Source organism: Chelonoidis abingdonii, chromosome 4 (assembly GCF_003597395.2).
Source record: "Chelonoidis abingdonii isolate Lonesome George chromosome 4, CheloAbing_2.0, whole genome shotgun sequence".
NCBI classification, from domain to species: domain Eukaryota; kingdom Metazoa; phylum Chordata; order Testudines; family Testudinidae; genus Chelonoidis; species Chelonoidis abingdonii.
The window spans coordinates 118,109,276-118,127,614 of record NC_133772.1 but is presented as its reverse complement, the minus strand read 5'-3'; the positions used below and the strand labels follow the sequence as shown (position 1 = coordinate 118,127,614).

The 18,339-nt window shown below is 40.7% G+C and overlaps 1 protein-coding gene across 1 annotated transcript in view; it reads right to left on the bottom strand.

The window, feature by feature from the left end:
• Window positions 1–14,502, bottom strand: part of FLRT2 (fibronectin leucine rich transmembrane protein 2) — a 63,924-nt gene extending 49,422 nt beyond the window's left edge. Inside the window, exon 1 of the mRNA XM_032802256.2 lies at window positions 13,721–14,502. The gene's annotated coding sequence lies outside the window, so the exon portion shown is untranslated. The remainder of the gene's footprint in view (window positions 1–13,720) is intronic.
• Between the last annotated feature and the right edge of the window lie 3,837 nt (window positions 14,503–18,339).

Sequence of the window (18,339 nt, the reverse complement as noted above, 5' to 3'; positions counted from 1 at the left end):
GAGCGTAATCAGATATCGATTTTATTGCATATCTACACGAGACGCGATAAATCGATCCCTGATAGATTGATCACTACCTGCCAATCCGGCAGGTAGTGAAGTCCTGCCCTGTGTTGCAGCACATATGAAAAACATGCACACGTAAACAGACACATGCATGAGTGCAAAAACTCTGAGGCAAAGCATCTTGGTGTAAATAGCCTGCAAAGTAAGGAATTAACTGCATTCAAAACAATTAATTATATTTTTAGACATAAGAAAAAAAGATTTTACTCTTCCCGAGTCAACCCAGAGCTTTTCTTCACACTGTACATTAAGTCAGCTTTGTCCATATATCTATAAGTGATCGTGGATACTCCTTCATGGTGCAGCTCGCACACATGAGAAGTATTGAGATAGATAAAATCATAGGTTCATGTAAGCAGATCTCTTGTATGTTGTCAAAAAGACCAGTTTTAGTTTTAAAAAACTAACAGTCGGAATTTGGAGCACTAATAATTACAGCTGTAACTTGATGTCTAACTAATCACTCTATTATTAGGTCATGAAGTGTCTGAATATTATCCATTGCTCCCACAAATAATTGTCTGTACTAAAAAAAACAACGAGGAGTCCGATGGCACCTTAAAGACTAACAGATTTATTTGCGCATAAGCTTTCATGGGTAAAAAACTCTCACTTCTTCAGATGCCATGAAAGCTTATGCCCAAATAAATCTGTTAGTCTTTAAGGTGCCACCGGACTCCTCGTTGTTTTTGTGGATATAGACTAACATGGCTACCCCTCTGATACTTGGCGGTACTAAATTGCACCCTAAATTGCAAGTGCAGAAAAAGGATTCTTAAGCGTAAAACTATGCCTATATCCATAAGTCTCCCATTGCATATATAGATGACACTCTGGATGAAAAAAATATTCTTTCAGCCCATAAAAAATACTACAGAATTCTACTCTGATGGTCTATGCACTTCAGTTTTACAAAGTGGCATCAGGATACTACGGTAATGAGTATGGTATAAGAATAGAATAGAATAGAATAGAATAGAATAGAATAGAGGAGGACTTGCCTAATTTAGCTACAATGATTTTAGCATTGACTAACAAAACACTATAGTAGTTTTTATACAATCAATATTGAATCAAAATGTCCTAATCTTCACTCTCCTAGGTTAACTATACTTTGGATATCATTTGAGTCTGTGACGGCAGTGGCCAACTGGTTTTTATCTAATAAGCCCTGTCCCCAGCTACCAGTTAGCAAAACCATCCATACTTTGCTTCCCACTGCTGTTTCACAGCTGTGATACAAAGTCTTGCCCTAAATCCAAAGGTTAAACATTCTCTTGCAAAGTAGCATCATTGCTCTTGTGTGATATTGACAGATGGATTATCTTTAGCATCATAACAGCAAGTTGCTCACATGGTTAATATCTCACTTAGACAACTCCAGTATCAGAATATCGACACCTCCAATTTTAACTGAACTAAAAGGAAGTAGCAAATGAGTAGAAGACATCTGCTATCTTCCTTCCTCACCCCCCACTCCACCCCCAGTAGTATTCCTATGCAAGAGAAAGTATTTAATTCACTAACACTTATCAGTTACAATTTAATACAAGTGCCAAATGTTTAGAGTTGCATCGATAAAATCATTATGCCTGCAGTCTTCTGTCACAAGGAGATGAAGGTTAGGCCAGTAAATTTTTCAAAGGCTTGGTATATGCCCATGCTGATTAGGTGCACATGGGAAGCAAGACTCAATAGACGTAGCAATGGAGGAGAGCCTAAAAATGTCACAGAAATTCATGTGCATGAATTCCAAAGGATCTAGCATTTGTTATATAACTGACATAAGAAACATGAATTAAAGGATACAAAGATCTCTTAGTAAATTAAATAACTAAATTCTACATTTCTTTCTGAAGCCTGCAACCTACCCAGAACAAATGATTAGGACAATGCTAAAATTGATCTTAAATGATCTCTAGTTCAAAAGTCCCAGCATCTTCTTGAGTCCATGGCCTTTAGAAGAGGAAAAGGGTTTAAGCCTTCCCAAAACAGACAAATAATACTATTCGCTATTGTGTTTAGAGTGAAAGAATGATGCTATATTCAAAGCCCTAAAGCCTAAAGTCCTCTGTTTATTTAAAGGACAAAGAAGGTAGAAATAGTCACAGTAGAAGCTTCCAGAATATCTCTCCTCCACAGTACAAATACACCTCACTGAGGAATAAGGAAGGATGGGCTCGTGGTTAAGACATTGCAGTTGGACACAAAGTTCAGTTATGATACCATTCCTGAACTAAAGAAAAACATAAGGACAGAAAATGTATAGAAAATGTATATTGTTCTATTTTATACTCATGCCTGTTTTTATGGAACACAGACTAGAAGACGTCTAAAAATCTGCCAGAATGGACGTTTCTTACAAACATGTGAAAAGATGTTTAAAAAACTATTCTAGGTTGCATTTCAGTGCTCTGAAAATGGAAGACACACAATAATGAATCAGTCATAGTATGGTCAGGTACACAGGTTTCCTGAGGCACTGTCAATGCAGCTCAGTCACGCACCTGTCTTGAAACTGTTCAGTGTTTCTAATTTGTGAAGTGCTTTTCCCATATGGGAAAATATCCACCACAGGCTTAGCTGAGACCAGCCATATTCATTTCATTTGTGATTTAAATCATCGTGGAACATGTATTTCACACTATGTAGGGCTAGTGTATTAACCAACATAGTGTCACCTTTCCATTGGCCTTTTTCCCCTACCTCTTTTAGGGCTGTAGTAACTGGATCCTGGTCACACTCTGCAAGATTGCCTGGCACCAAGTACACATGCATATTGTCTCAGATACTACTGACAGTCCCTGGAGAACATGCAAATCATACAAGTGACAGAGCCTCATACTCACAATAGGTACATCCATCAATAGGATATCCTTACTCCTGAAGGGTCTGGTCCTTTCTCCTTATGAACCCATAACTGATATTGACATAAGAGGGAATTTGGACTGCATAAAGAAAGAGATCTCTACACACAATGTAGATTTAATCCATTGAATGCACCACTTTTCATCACTTCACTGTGTTTAGAATGCAATAGCAGGTTCTGCTGAGGGGGCAGGAAGAGAGAGCTCATAACACCCATGTAGATTTTGATCAACATTTGACCTATCAGGGACTGAATCAACAGGACAGCATGAAACAGGAAATAACATGACAATGTTATATGTTTAAGAGCAATTAGCAATTTACTAATAAAGAAGAAGCAATAACTACAAATTTTAGCATTGTTTTCATCATTTGGGGGCCCCATTGTACAATCTCCAGCTTTCTTATGATTTAAATGGAACTCTTTTCAATGACAAATGAGAGGCTTAATGCCACTAGAAATCTACCTGGCTCTAGAAAAGTAGGTGATGTATATCCCAAATCATCAAGAATCTGAAATTAATTTACAAGAAATGCTGTTAGGTTATAAATTATGTATTTTAAATAACATATTTCCTTAATTAGTATGAGCCATATCATTCCCCTTTGATCTACATATGTGGGGTGGAATTTCTGTACACAGATCTCCCATGTTTGCAAGGAAAGGATGGAATCAGCTGTTTCTCTACCATTATCCCCCCTATGTCCCAGATACTACAGAAACCTTTCAAGGAAGCATGCCTGGGAAGGGAGAATGAAAAGGTGAAATAGGTTTAGTGATGGGGACACAGAATAACCTACCAACCTGGTATGGAGTCACATCTGAAGTTAATAGAACCTGATACTGTGTGTTCATTCCTCAAGAGAATAATTTGGGGGAATCTCACAAACTTTTCCTCCTCTCTTGACTCCAACCTTGGTTTTTTAAACTTTTTTGGGGGGAGTGGGGCAAATGCATTATTAGTAACAGCTTACATTATTAAAACTGTGACCATTATGAAACTAAGATGTACTTGTTGCTTTAAACACTGGTTGTTTACCTCTTCATTTCACCCCGCTTGGCCAGTCATTACAGATTACTCACTTTCATCTTGTTTTCCCTGGTCATTTTCTAGTCACTTTTCCCCTGCTGGCTCTCATCCTATACAAGCACAATGCTGCAGTGTTTGAGTTACAAACACAACATGGGCAATGTTTAAATCCAAATAAAAAGATTGTTTAATTGGAATTTTAAATAAAAAATGAAATATTTGTTTTTATCTTAGCTTTTGTAAAAAACTTGGCTTTACCAAACCTAATTATGGATTCTAATTAGCCTAAAGAACTGGCAACTTTATTCACCAGATCCTTTCTGGTTGAATGTCTTTATACAACTAACTAAACACTTCTGAAGTCCTATCTCAGACTGTTGTGTAAAATGAGAGAGAGTCTTACTATCTAAATACGAACATACATCAATAAATTCACCCCAGTTAGTGCAAGGGAATGTAAATTACACTCCTTTAAGGCTGCTAAGCTGCTAAACCTTGCATTTGTTCCCTTCTGGGGCACAATAGCTGTTCTTTCTGCCTGGCATGAGATGGGTTAACAAGGTACTCTCCTGCCAGTCATGGTCATCATTCAACCCAAACCAATACATAGATTGTACTTACACAGCTCCTTAAAATCCCTGATTGTTTCCTCACCAGATATAACAAAAGTAGCCTATGAACTCAGATTGATATTTTTTGAAATTCGGCTCTGTTTGTTCTCTTACCAATATTCGGGGAGTAGGGTAAGGTGTGGGACATATTCTCTTGGTGAATACATGTATAACCAAACCATCATCCTGCAACTTTTAAAATATGACTGCATAGTTGATACTGATAGCCTAAGGGAAGTTCTGGATAACAGAGACTCATAATCAGAATTCCCATGTATTTGATCCAATTCAGTTTCCATCAATGTCACACAAATATGAGTGGTTGTGAAATTCAGAGTCATCATTGCCCCCAGAAACTGATGTATACACTTTCAACTTTGGACAAATGAAGGGCAAAGAACTCATGTCAAAAAATTCCAATCGGACAACTCCTTATCCTTAGGGTGGCTGCTGAAACTTACAGTAGTTCAAGATCTAGCAGTTTCATATGGTAGCACATGACCTACTTATGCTGATGCCCAATCCCTCTACTTTTAATCAAACTGTCCCTTTATCTGTAAATCCCCAATCACAACATGCAGGATGTGTGGATCTGCTGATAAGAAATTTTTGCAGGAAAAGAGAGTCTGGGCAGATAACGGTTTTATTTCCAGGGCTGCTGGCAGCAACTCTAACACCTCATTTATTCCAGATTTATAAAGGTCCACTGTGTAGATCTGAGGGTAGAGCTAAGCATTTAACAGCTATGGTAACAGAATGTGTACCCACATACTATATTTGATGCTAAATATCAAGTTTAAATGATATTGATCATACTATTCTAATTTGGAATGAAAACAATTATCTTGTTAGCATTTAGTTTTCCATAGCGCCCGATTCTCTACTCTGTTACACTGGTTTTACAGCTACATAATATGACATGATTTCAATGGAAATATACCAATCTGACATTGGTATACCAGGGAAGCGACTCAGACCCATAGTCTTCCAAAGGAAATGGTAGTAACCCAGCTGCATGAGTCATTTAAAACTGTACTGGACAAAGTAATGCTTTTGGGAGCACTCCTGTATTGGCTATGACAGCAAAGTAGAGCAAAAAGGAGAACAGACAAAACTGAAGGTGTCTTTTCCACCTCTAAATTCTGTGATAACACTAATTCCTATGTATCCTAGTCCAATAAACAGTTATGTGGAAGGTCTGAACTATTAGTCTCCAAAATCAGAAGGAAAAGAACTTGCCAAATGAGCCTTTGTAATTCAAATGCTCTTAAAGGGTTTTTTTTCTGCCCTAAATATAATTCCGCATACACAGTATCATATACATGGAAGATTTTGTTAAAACAGTTCATGGATAAAGCATTTAAAGCAATAGCATGTTAGCTGGTCTGCTACAGAGATTATGAAAAGGTGTGTGTATTTGGTGATGGGAGATCTAAGACTGTTCACGGCATTTAGAGTACAAATTTGACAAAGAGAGATATATACCTTGTATTCTTTTATTGCTTATTTTCAAAGCTATAACAGTAGACACTTTTCTCTATGAGTAAAGACCGCTATTGTGTTATACACCACTACTAAAGCAAGAGGTTCTGAAACTAATTTTGTCAAAAGGTGAAAGTAATTTCTCAAACAAAAAGAGTGTGCGACTGGCAGGATGCATTTTACAGTTTTCTGCTGAACTGCAGATCAACTTAAAAAATCATAACAAAACAAAACAAGAGCATCCTCCCTAAGCACTGTGACATAGAGCCAGAGCAAAATATTTCAGAGGTCACTGTTGGGCATATACCATTTTGATACAAAGAGTTAAATAACACAGTTTGAAAAGGCTTTTATTCATTCATTTATTCATGTATATGTGCTGCTACATTCATGCAGTGTTACATTGTTTGCCCATCTGCAGCATTAGATAACTTTGCTTTTAGTTTGGCCTTCGTCTTTTTCATTTTAAAGGTACTGAAATGTATGCTGGACAATCACCCTTTTCAAATACATAACTGTACATAAATGAAAAAAGTTAAATTCATTTTCTGTGGGCACTTGAGAAGGGAAAATGCCTCATGTGACATTTGAGACATTTAAAACAAGACTGGATGATTTACAGGGGACGATCCTGAGCTAGACAAGATGACCTAACTGGTCTTCTCCATCTCTCTCTCTTTTATGATTCAGTGAATAACATGGGGCTAACAGTAGTAAATCAATAAAGAGAGATGCAATATGCATGTGGAACATTACTATATTTGGTTGCAATCTTCTAACTATGATCCAGAGCAAACGTTGGAAGTACTGATTTCACATTGCCTTAGGCATTTTTTTTCTATGCTTATTATTTATTATAAAGCAGTCATTAACTTTTCCAACTGGTATGACTTAAGAAAGAAAATCCAGCCTGATGGACTTGTAAATAGCCCTGAAGTCTGGTTAGGATAAGGGATAAGACCAAAAGTTATCACAGGCCAAATCCAGCTCAGCCATTGTTTTCAAGGGGATTGCTCATGAAAATGAGGCAAACTAGATTTGGCCCAGGAAGCCAATCATATAGACTGATGTAATTTATCCCTGCAGAAACCTTTCAATGCTGGTGCAACTATTCCTCACACTCAGGGATGCCTCCACTCCCAGTCCAAAAACAAAATTACAATGAGATGCTAAAATACTGCTGACAAATATTTTTACAGATACTCTAGCCCTTTAACTATCATTTCATACACAAAATAGTTCACTACATCCAGCTTGCCAATGAAAAAATAACCCAAAGAGAACTTTGCAGACCTAAAGCCTGGTCTACACACAGCTTGCGTATGGGTATAACTCTGTTGGTTGGGGGTGTGGTATTTCACTGAAATACTTGTATAATCCCAAGTGTGAACACAGTTATATCAGTATAAATGTGCCTTGAGCCAGTGTAGACTGCTTCCCGCCTGTGTGGGAATGTATATATTGGCATAACTGCAACCACAGTATGGGAATTGTACTGCTTTAGCTATCCCAGTATAAAAGCAACTTGCCTGTGTCAGGGTAGCAGGATTGGGCCCATAGTCAAAAAAATTAATTGTGACTTTGCTTTTCATCCATAGAGTTTTGTTTAGCAGTTGTATGTATCGTTTTCTAGAGAGTCTACCAAATAAATCATCAAAAGCAAGGCACATAAATCCAGATGGAATGTTCATAGTGCTGACCTGATGCCCAATTCGACTGATATTAATGAGAATTGAGAGCACTCAACGCCTAGAAAACTGGGGTCCATGGTCTAGGAACTTACAGTGAAGAAAAAAAAAAGTTTCTAAATTATCTTTTCATTGGGATTGCGTTTCTACTGACAAAACAATTTCTGCTTTATTTATTTTTTTAACTGACAGTAACTTTACTCAATGATGGGAGGTTTTGTAGAGCAATTCAGGGGAGAGGTTGCGCTTTAATTGTTACTGCAGTTGCTTTTCTTCTATGTGAAGAAAGTGAGGAAAATGTTTGTAATTTTGAACCTAGGGGGTATTTTACCCTGACTGCTAAATTGTGCTCAGCTGCAATCTATGACCCTGAGGATTTGTGTCTGTGTATCTATATCATGCATATCTATATCAAATACTACAACACATGCAATCAATTCTCCCTCTCACACAAGTAACCCTTATGCGTGAGAGAAGTCTCGTTTACTTCTATGGAACTACCCAAATAGCTAAGAACTATTTGTGTGACTAAATGGTGTAAAACTGTGCCTTTGGTTAAGAAGTGAAACATTCTCTTTGTTCTAATTTAATTTTCCCTATTTTTTTTTTTTGATTAAGCAGTGATATGAGCTGCCAACTTCAGTAGGGAAAGACACAATCTGACAGTATGAGCCTATTTCAGTCCTGATAAGGTGCTGATCATGCTTTCCACGCAGGGATTTGACCTTTTCTGGCTTTAACAGATCATGTAATATTTGTGTACAGTTTATAATAGCTGTTGTGGGAGAAGTGCCTAGCACCAACTTGCACAGGTATTACTGTAGGCAGAAGTGATTGCAAGTAGAGGCCCAATAGCTTTATGAGGAATTTTTTAACGGAAGGGGGTGGTATTTTAAAATCATGTGGCCCTAAACCTGCACTTCTCACTCAAATTCATTGATATTAATAGGAATCTTGCCTGAGCAAAAAGTGCAGAAGAGGGTCATTTGCTCATTTCATTATTTCAAAAGGCAATTGATTGGATGTCTGCCAGTATCAGAGCTGTTTTATTTTTAGTGAATCTCAATTAAATTATACATAAAACAGCCTTTTGAACAGAGGAGAAATCATTCCTCTTCTCCCCCCCCCCCCCACATTCTGGCCACCTCAATCCAAGTAGTTCTAATATGGTACTATGTTGGGAAGAGGAGTGATAAAAGGAACAAAGGATCCTCTCCTGTTTAACTCTTACTCAGGATCTGGCCCCACATAAGTAAAGACTTACAGGATCAGACCCTAGATTATCATGAGTATTTAAAGGTTATCTCCCCAAATATATTTCAAAATTATTCTTTTTGTTTTAATTTCTGTGACTGTGGTCTTTAACCCATAACTGTCACAGAGAATTACAATATTAATTTATCAGTTGAATAGCTGGCCAGTGATTAATAATTATGATGGTGGCCTTTTGACTTGAAAGCCATATCAGAAAATTTTCTGTAACCTTTCGGTACTCATGCTCTGTAAGGACCAGATCTTGCAATATGCCAAGCAGCTCCTGTGAGATGCAGAGCACCCTTCACTTTGCATGAACTTCATTGGGGGCTGAAGAGTGCTCAGCACTTGGCAGGATTGAGCAGGATGGACCTGATCCTGTATTATCTGAAGTTTATGGGAGTTTTGCCTGAACAAGGTCTGTAGGGTCAATTTCAATGGCACTGGTCTCTTGAATAAACCACAAGGTCTGCACACTTATATAAATACATCCTCACATTAAACTAAGTTAAAGAAGGTTTCTTTTAAAATATATTAATAACATGGTTCCAATTTGAGGTAAAATATACGGAAGACCTTTAAGCAGCAGAACTACGAGCACAAAATTTCTTTTTCTTTTTTTAAAAATGATGTTTATAGAACTCTTTATGCATCATTAAGTTTTCTGGAATCCTGACCATAGCATGATGGATTTGTTTTAAAAGGTTGCTGGTGTTTAGTTTTGATTCACTTCAAAGTGACATGTCAGAAGGAAGAAAATAAAGGCAGCTAGTTGCGTAAATCACAAGTGAAAAATGAGAGGGAACATGAAGGTTCCAACAACTTTGCCATCAACTGAAAATAACATTTATTGTACTAATATAGGATTTTAATGTTTGATGCAACTAGAATATATTTGGCTCAAGGGAGAATAGTTTTTATTTAAAATATTTTTCATAGGGTTAATGGTGGTGGTGCTGAGTTTTTAAAATCTGTTTGTTTCAATAAAACAGATCTAAAGAGTAATAGGGTTTAATAATTCTGCTTAATGGTCATTTTCTTTGTCAGTTAATTGAAAGGACTAGGTCAAACCTTACCAGAGGGGAAATAAACCTGGTGACTTCAATATATGCTAATTTAGCCTTCTTTAAAATAGTAACTTTACTGTTGTATCTTTCTGCTCCCTTTAAACACAAATATTTTCCACAAGTAAATGCAAATCTATATCTTTCTACCGCAAATACAAGCTCTTTTAATTTCTTTAGCAAATAAATAAATAAATAAACACATAAAAGCTCCTGAGTAAAGACTGCCCAAGGGGAGGGAGAATAAAAAAAAAACACCTAAAACCACCATATTACCAAGCAGTAATGCACCAAATACAATCTGGAACATGTCAAACAATGGTATCCACCCACCTAAGAACTGTGCAAATCTAAATCCTCAATTGCTGTTAACAATAATTAACTAAAACATGAAATATGAATGTGGATACAAGCAAGAGACAAATTAGTATTGAGAAGCTGTGTTTAATAATCTCCTAAAAGAGACCATCTGTTTATAAAGACCCCCTTTTTCCTTGAACTCTACATGTATTCATAATATAGACACAGCTGGATTTTTTTATTCTTTTTTAAAATACCCCGATACTATAAAGTCCTACCTACAGTATATCTGGTCTGAATGTTTGTCTCAAGTTTCAGTTGTTATGTAAGCATTTTGGGGCAATAAAATTTCAATTACAATCATCAGGCTTTGGAGTAAGTATTAAAACATCAGATGGACTGCACTACTTTCTTTATTGGCACTGGACAGTACTTGATTTATTTTTTTAACGGTGATCATATTCTCAATGCTCTCTGGAATAGCTGTCTAGATGTCTCTTTTTCTTTAAATTACTAGTACTTATTTGGACTTGGGTTTGTTTTGTTTGTTTGTTTAAATAGTTAAATTACATTACCAACAGAGGACACTACTTTGGGAAGATTACAAGAAAGTTAGGTGTCAAAAAGCAAAGCAATTCATATACCATGCTTTTAATCAACTTTAGAGAAGAAGAGAGAAAAAACACACACCATTGATCCTACACTTCTCACAGATAGAGGTCACTAATGGACTGAATTTGAATCAGTGTGGTAGAAACCGCAAAGTTATATGAAAGTAATCTAGTGAAAAATGAACTATTTTGAGATTAAAGAAGAGGTAGCAGAGATGATTAAGAAAAGCCCTCACCTTCACAGAAACAATGTTATCCTAAAGGTACCCTCTTTCCAATCTGTTAAACAGAAAGTGCAGCACTGAGAAAGCCTGATACCGTTGCATATTTGAACTCCTGCTTGTTTTTGAGTTTGTAAACCTCAGTTTATGTTTTTCTTCTGTTAAAAGGTATGGAAAAATCAAACTTGATAAGATTCTGCACTTAGGAGGTCTGCTATTTTAAACAATGCAAGACTAGCACATTCTTGATTCTGGATTGAAACCATAGCCCATGTAATGCAGATTCCAACTGGGAAGGTGTAGAGTTGCTATAGGGTGATATGCCTAAATCCTAAATCAAGCTGTCCAACAGGCCAGGATATATATGTGACTTGTAACAGTGGTTCAGATTAGATCCAGACAGAAGCAAACCCAGATAAAATAACATCATAAGAAACATAGGGTTTATGTGTGTGTGTTGGGGGGGAATCTTTTTAGAATACCATGTGCATTCCAACACAGTTCCTCTTTGTTATAGCCTGGGACTTTGAAAAGTGTGAGGATCATTCTGATCACAGATAATTTTACAAGTACTGCATTAACACAGGGATTGGAATTGCTTCATTTACACAGTTTCTGGCCTGCATGATCATTCTTTTAACTGCCTGGCTACCCAGTCAGGAGGGAAAACTGCAATTTAGAGGGAAAATCCTGTACAAATGGAGAAGTTCAAGGTGCATATGCAATGCCCCATCATAGCCCAGTAGCAGGGGCTAGTTGCATAGATATTTTGCAGTGTTTCATTCTGGATTCATTTTCAAGAGCAACATCAACCTTGAATAAATCAGCATTGTATTTTTTTATATGTCACTTTTTAAACTTAGTAATCTTGGCTTTTAGAGGCATCTGTTGTACCACACTGATGCAGAGCCATGCTCCAATGATAACAATGCATATTATGACTCTCTATTTCAAAGAGAGAGACAGAAAAAAGATTTATTGGTTCAGTACCTTTAAATTAATTTGGAAAATGACAGGATGCTAGTATTGTCTCCCCTCCTCCTCCCACATGCACACTTGCATTTCCATATATATAGAGAGCCCTCTCAGTGACTTTTCTCTGACTCCATGGTTGAATAAAAGGTGCCTTTGGGTAAAAATCACATCATGCCATGAATGAGGTGCATGGAAGGTTTGTGGGGTTTTTTTTTTCTGTTTGTTTTCTGTTTTCCCTGAGTAAAGACTGTAGGATTTGGTTCCACGTGTTAGATCAAGCTTGAGGTCTATTAGATTCTATTAGTTTGAAAGCTCTGAGAAGTTAGATGCAGTAAATAAACGTGTGCATGTGTGTGTGTGTGTGAGAGAGAGAGAGTGCTCTGCCTGGGTTTAGTATCTCTCCCGCGTCTCAGAAAATGCAACCAGCCTCTTCTTTTCGGTTTAGCAGGGGCTCTGCATTGCCAAAAAGCAGCATCTGAAGAAATCTAATCAGCACCTTCCACACACTGCAAAGGCATGTACACGGGTTTGTACCTTTGACTTTATTAGCTTATTGTAAGCCTTAAAACAGGTTTCCTCCATTACAATTAATTAAAAGCTCCTGTTGACTGATTCCCACTCCGAGGAAAAGGTAGATAGCTTCTCCCTTACTTCGCAGCCGGTGTTTTGTTTTTGTTTTTATCCTCACACGATGGAGAGGGGTGTATGTGTTTTTAAATTCATCATGATTTGACTATTTACATTAGAGGCTGCTGTTTATTTGGAAGACTTGATGCAATTTTTTCTCTCTTTCGCTTACTCATGACCCACCCCTGTTCATGTCTCTATAGATAGGGGTCTGATGTATTCTGATGCTTGTACAGTTAGTTCCCTTTTCCCCCGTCTGTTCATTTGGATTTCTTAATGATTGTCTGCAGTGAGCAATCTGCCGCCTCTTCCGAGCCTGGCTCATCTGTTAAAGTTCCTGTTTGCCAAAAAGATCCCCCCGCCCAATAATAATAATAATCAAACTCTATTCCCACCCCTCGAGATTATAACTCAGAGGTTCGTCTCTGCAGATCTTCTAAGTGTTTCCTTTGAAAGCTGGAGCCTTGTTTTCCTATCATGGAGAGGTTGGGGTGCACATACGTGCGCGGGGAGGAGGGTTGTCTTTTGTATGGATGCTAAAATGGTAGCGGGCAATCTATCGTTATTAAAATGATTTGCGATGATGAGGGTGAAAGCTTTGAGATCCATTCAAAATATACTCTAACTGAAACAAACGAAAGCCAGGAAAGTTACACTGAAATTCACTAACTGGCGTAAAATAACCGAGCAACCCTCCTGACACTTGTCACATACCATTCATAAATCTCTGTGTGTGTCTGTCTGACACACACACACACACACACAGTTTCTAATGCGGTGGAGGGTGATATTTCTAGTATAAAACCCGACCCCGGATCATTAACTTCTTACCGCCTTCTATTGAGGTGGGGGGTAGCTGCAAACTGCTGGGGAACTGGAATTAGCAGGGAGGAAAAGGGGAGAAATGAAATCCCATCTGTACCTGGCAGGGCTGGGAGTCCTTCTCCGGCACCGATCATAATCCCCCTCTGTGTCTTTTGCCCCCCACACCAAAACTTTTGCTGTAGCTGACGGCGCTTCTCCTTGGTGGTGGCCGTGCCGGTCGCCTTTGGCAGTATCCAATGTGGTGCGGGCGAAAAGCTGCCCGAGCCAGAGCCCGAGCCCGAGCCCGCCCTGCAGCTCCGCTTCCCCGCAGGCTGGCGCTTGCCTGCGCCTCCTCTCCGGAGCGCTCCGTTCTCCTTCTCTCTCCTTCCTCTCTTAGGAGGCAGCGGCATCATCCTCCCCCTTTCTCCGCCACCTCCTCCTCCAACGCGCAGCCCAGGGCGCTGGCATCCCCAGCACGAGTTGTCTCCGCGCTTCTCCCGCTGCCCCCAAATAAAGGAAGGAAGGAAGGGAGGGAAAGAAGGAGAAGCCGAAGGAACCCGATCAAGCCTGGTCGTTTTCTCCGCTGGAGACGCTGAGTGGATCACATGAGGAGGAGCCACACAGACCCAGGACCCCGTGAAGTCTCAGGAGGGACCGGACACATATGTGTGAATAGTCGCGTGTCTGTCGGTTTCCTTCTCTCTCCTAGTCTTAGGCTTGCGTTCAGCTGGGCTTGCAGGCTGATCTTAGCCGTTATGCTGCCCCAGATCTGACTATTCCCTGCTAATGTAAGTCGTGCTTTTTTCTCGCTCTCTTCCCCCCTCCCTGCCTGACACCCCAGGGAGATGTTTACAGTAATGAATTCAGTTGATAGCCATCTCTCTCTCCCCCTCTCCTGGAGTCCCTCCCACATTGCTAGTTTAAAGAATGCTTGGAAGGCAGCGCTGGGCTGCAACCTAGAGCTTTCCAAGAGGCAAAGTCAGGCTCTGGTGTTTTTTTTTTTTAACCCACTCATTGCCGAAACCGGCATCTGCTCCGTCTGAATAGTGCCTACGCGAAACGTATTATGGCGCTGGCAATGCGAAGCGTCCTAGAAGTGTGTGACAGTCTAGATTCAGGCCGATGTGTGTGGTTAGCTGTTTCAATTGCAAAGAGGGGCTCTCCTCTCGCCAAATAGCTGTGCCAAAGAAGGTAACACTGGCAACATAGCGCTATTCTTGCATAATGAATGCCCCCCTTCCCCCTGTTAGGAATAAGACCACCGTGTGATTTGTGACTGTTCCTTTCTCCTGGCTGAGGGCTGTTGGATCATATGAACGGGGTTTATTTTAAATAAAAGAAACTCCCGGGGTCAGTGACCCAAAAGGAGAGGTGCCCAAATTATAATAATCCTCTCCGCCAACATGGCGTTATTTCACTTGCGTGCAACCTCTGACGATCTCTCTCTCTCTCTTTCTCTCTCTCTCTCCGAACTTTTATCTGGGAAATAACAACGAAACAATAAAGTCATATCATTGGGGGAAAAAACGGATCTTTTTAAATACTCTGCCTGATCGCCGTGATCAGCCAGCCAGACTTTCAACTGCTGGAGAAATCTGAGGATGTATTTTATAGCCAACTATGCCTTGCCATACATATCAGATAAACCCCATTCCGATGTCTTGTACGGAGCCAAGAACCCCTTTTAGGGGTTTTTGTTTGTTTTGTTTTTTTGCACATTTTCCGGATTGTCTTCATTTCTTTCAGTGGGGAAGAAAAAAAAAGAAAAAAACCTTCCCTAGTTCTGTAGTAAGTGCCTGCCATGTTCTAACAAGTCCAGATAAACGCTGTGTTATTTAATTTTGAAGAGCCGGTTACAATATAGACTTTCAAGGGGGGTGGGGGGCATGGCTATCTGGAAAGTGCAGGAAACAGACTGTGTTTTAAGTTATTATAGGGGTGGGAAGAGAGGAAAAGAGGGGGGAGAATAGGTGAATTCGATCAATTCCATGTGTCTATTAGCCAGGAAAGTCAATGGAAGTGTCTCGGGATATATTTATTCATTGCTTTTGGCTGCATGATGAACTTGCAGTGTCTATTCATCTGTAGTTTAAAAGTGGAGCCATCTGACATCGGTTTCTAAATCTTATTCTAAATTCATTTGGGGTCTAAATTATCCCCCCCCCCCCTTTTCAAGGGCATACTTCATCCTGAGGCCGCTTGATGTGGGATGCTCTATTTGATGGAATAGAGATGGCCAATGTTTTAGAGAATGGACTTGTGTGCATTACTCTGTGCCCCTCTCTCCTTTCTAAACCCGCTCCACACACACACAACCACCACCACCACCAGCACTATCACCACTTTGGCTTTCCCTTCCACGCGCCAACCTTTTCTCGCAGTGCAGTGCCCTTAAAGGTGGCTAAAGAAAGACCACAATTATAGCGCACTGAAATAGCCCGCACCCCGGACAAAGTGTATTGCAGAAGTGTGCTGAAAAGGATGCCAAGGGGCAAATCCGGGGCGAAGGGCAGCCTGCCTGTGCCATCTTGCCAGGAACTTCCCTCAGCGGATGCAACATAAAAACTTGCTGATCACTGCACTGGCCAGTCCGGAGCTTTATTTCCCCGAGCACAGCAGAGGCCGCCTGTTACCGCCACCACCCCTGACCTTGATCTTGCTTCCAGATGAGACGTGTATCTACACCGGTGCAGTGCCGCGACCGGGGAGTAGTGGTGGGGGGACTAGAATATCCTGCCCTTGTGTAAGGACTCGGGGGTCGGGGGTGATTGGAGTTGTCTGCATGATGGCAAACACCTAGCGGCTTTGTTACCTTTGCAGCATAGGGGTGGCAGGTGTCTTCTCCAGAGTCCCACAGGGATCAATAGGATTCTGTTCACAAAGCCTGGCTAAGGCGCTTGTGCCGCGAGTTCGCCCGGGCTCAGACAGGAGTACTGTGCAAACCAGCGAAAGCTGAAGCGCAGAGCTGGCGCCGTTCAAGGCAGGGTGGAAATAATCACCAATGAAGAGAAGGGCTGCTGCCATCAAACCTACTCTGCGTGCAGCTTCATGCTGGCCCCGAGGAATGAAAGTTGCGCCAGCCCTAAGGGGTTAAAATCGGACCTAAACATTCCAGAGAATGAACGGAGTCTTTCAAAGCCGGATTCGGAGTCTTTTTTTTAAAGGGCCAGGAGCCCTGTTGCTGGGGGAGGGGGAGGAGAGGGAGGTTAAAGGTAATTATTTTAAAGTTTGTTTTACTGAAGCTGAGTGACTGGTAAAAGGTGAGAGACATTTTCTCCTTGTCAGCCCCTACAAACAGACTTTACAGAAAAGCTGTCAATGGGACTAATTGCAAGAGAAATTTGCTGCACTACCCCCTCCCCTCCATGACAGAGTCGCTCTCACAAATGCCTGACTGTAGGTGGTGCTAGGACTAGGGCTGCTGCAGCACCCCTGGCTTGAAGCGGTTTCCATTCTATATAGGGTTTGCAGTTTGGTTCAATGGCTCTCAGCCACCCCCACTATACGAATTGTTCCAGCATCCCCGCCTGACTTGGTGAGATCTTTGCGTAGCAATGTTGGAGCTTTGCGTAGCAATGCTTTGCGTAGCAATGTTGGAGCTTGCTGCTCTGACCTGTAGGCAAAGAAAGTGCCCATAGAGTTACATGTCTGGCTCCCGCAACCCAAGTTAAGGTCAAAGAGAGAGAGAGAGAGGTGTATAGACCAACACAGTCGTCAATTGTAGCTCATCCCATCCCAGAAAGAACGATGCAACTGACCCAGCTGTTACCTGCTGCAGCGGAGGTTCCTCCTAGGGATCTCACCCAAACCCCACTGGGTCAGGAAGGTTGAAAGGAGAGAAGCTTGCAGAAGGGAGGGACTCCTGCATGATATTGTTTTAAGGATCATCACCAAGGTCTCCCTTTTTTTCTATAGCTAGCGATGGTCACCATCACCCCAGCTTCCTCTTAAGGAAAGGCGGAAGGAAAGGCGCGGAGCTCCTGTCCAGCCGGTCACTGAACCCTGACACCCCACTGGCTGGCACTGACGAGCTCACAGCTGAAGTGGTTAAAACCTCCGTTTTATTTTTTATGTTCTTCCCCCTTCCCCCAGCGCTTCCAGCTCAACAAGGCTGAGCGATCTTATCGATGTGTGATCATTACTCACTGGTGACAAGCAGAGCTGCAGGACTCCTAAGTGAGTGTGACAGCTTTCCAACGTGTGGCTGCAGGGCACCCAGACATATTCTTCCGCAAGCAAGTCAGCGGCTTAACCCTTTGCAGCCTCACGGAAGAGCAGTCGCACAGATCACTGAGAAACCCCAATTCGGCTGGGATTCCCTATTGAAAGTCAATAGCAAAGATTCTTGCTGGGCTTATGTCTTTTTATAGCGTGTCAGTTTCTATTCTTAGTTTGCTTTAAACGGACAGTGTAGCTCCGTTCTAGCTTGGGAGACATCTCTTCTCTGAGTTTAGGGACTTACTGGATCCTCTAGGGAAAAACAGACCCCTTTGGGGTCCATACCTTTTGTCCCTGGCTTGGGACAGGTCTCGAATCCAGCAAGCAAAACTTCAAGCAAGTCGTCCCCCTTTGTTATTTCTCCCTCTGTCCCACCTCCGGCACTTTAACCATCGAGGAGTGTGATGGAGCCGAAAGTACGTATGTGGAAATACGACCCCATTCAAAACTCTGGCTTCACCTTTTGGAAGACTATTTATAGTAGCTTCAACAGGGACAGGTAAAAGTACCCACAAGAAA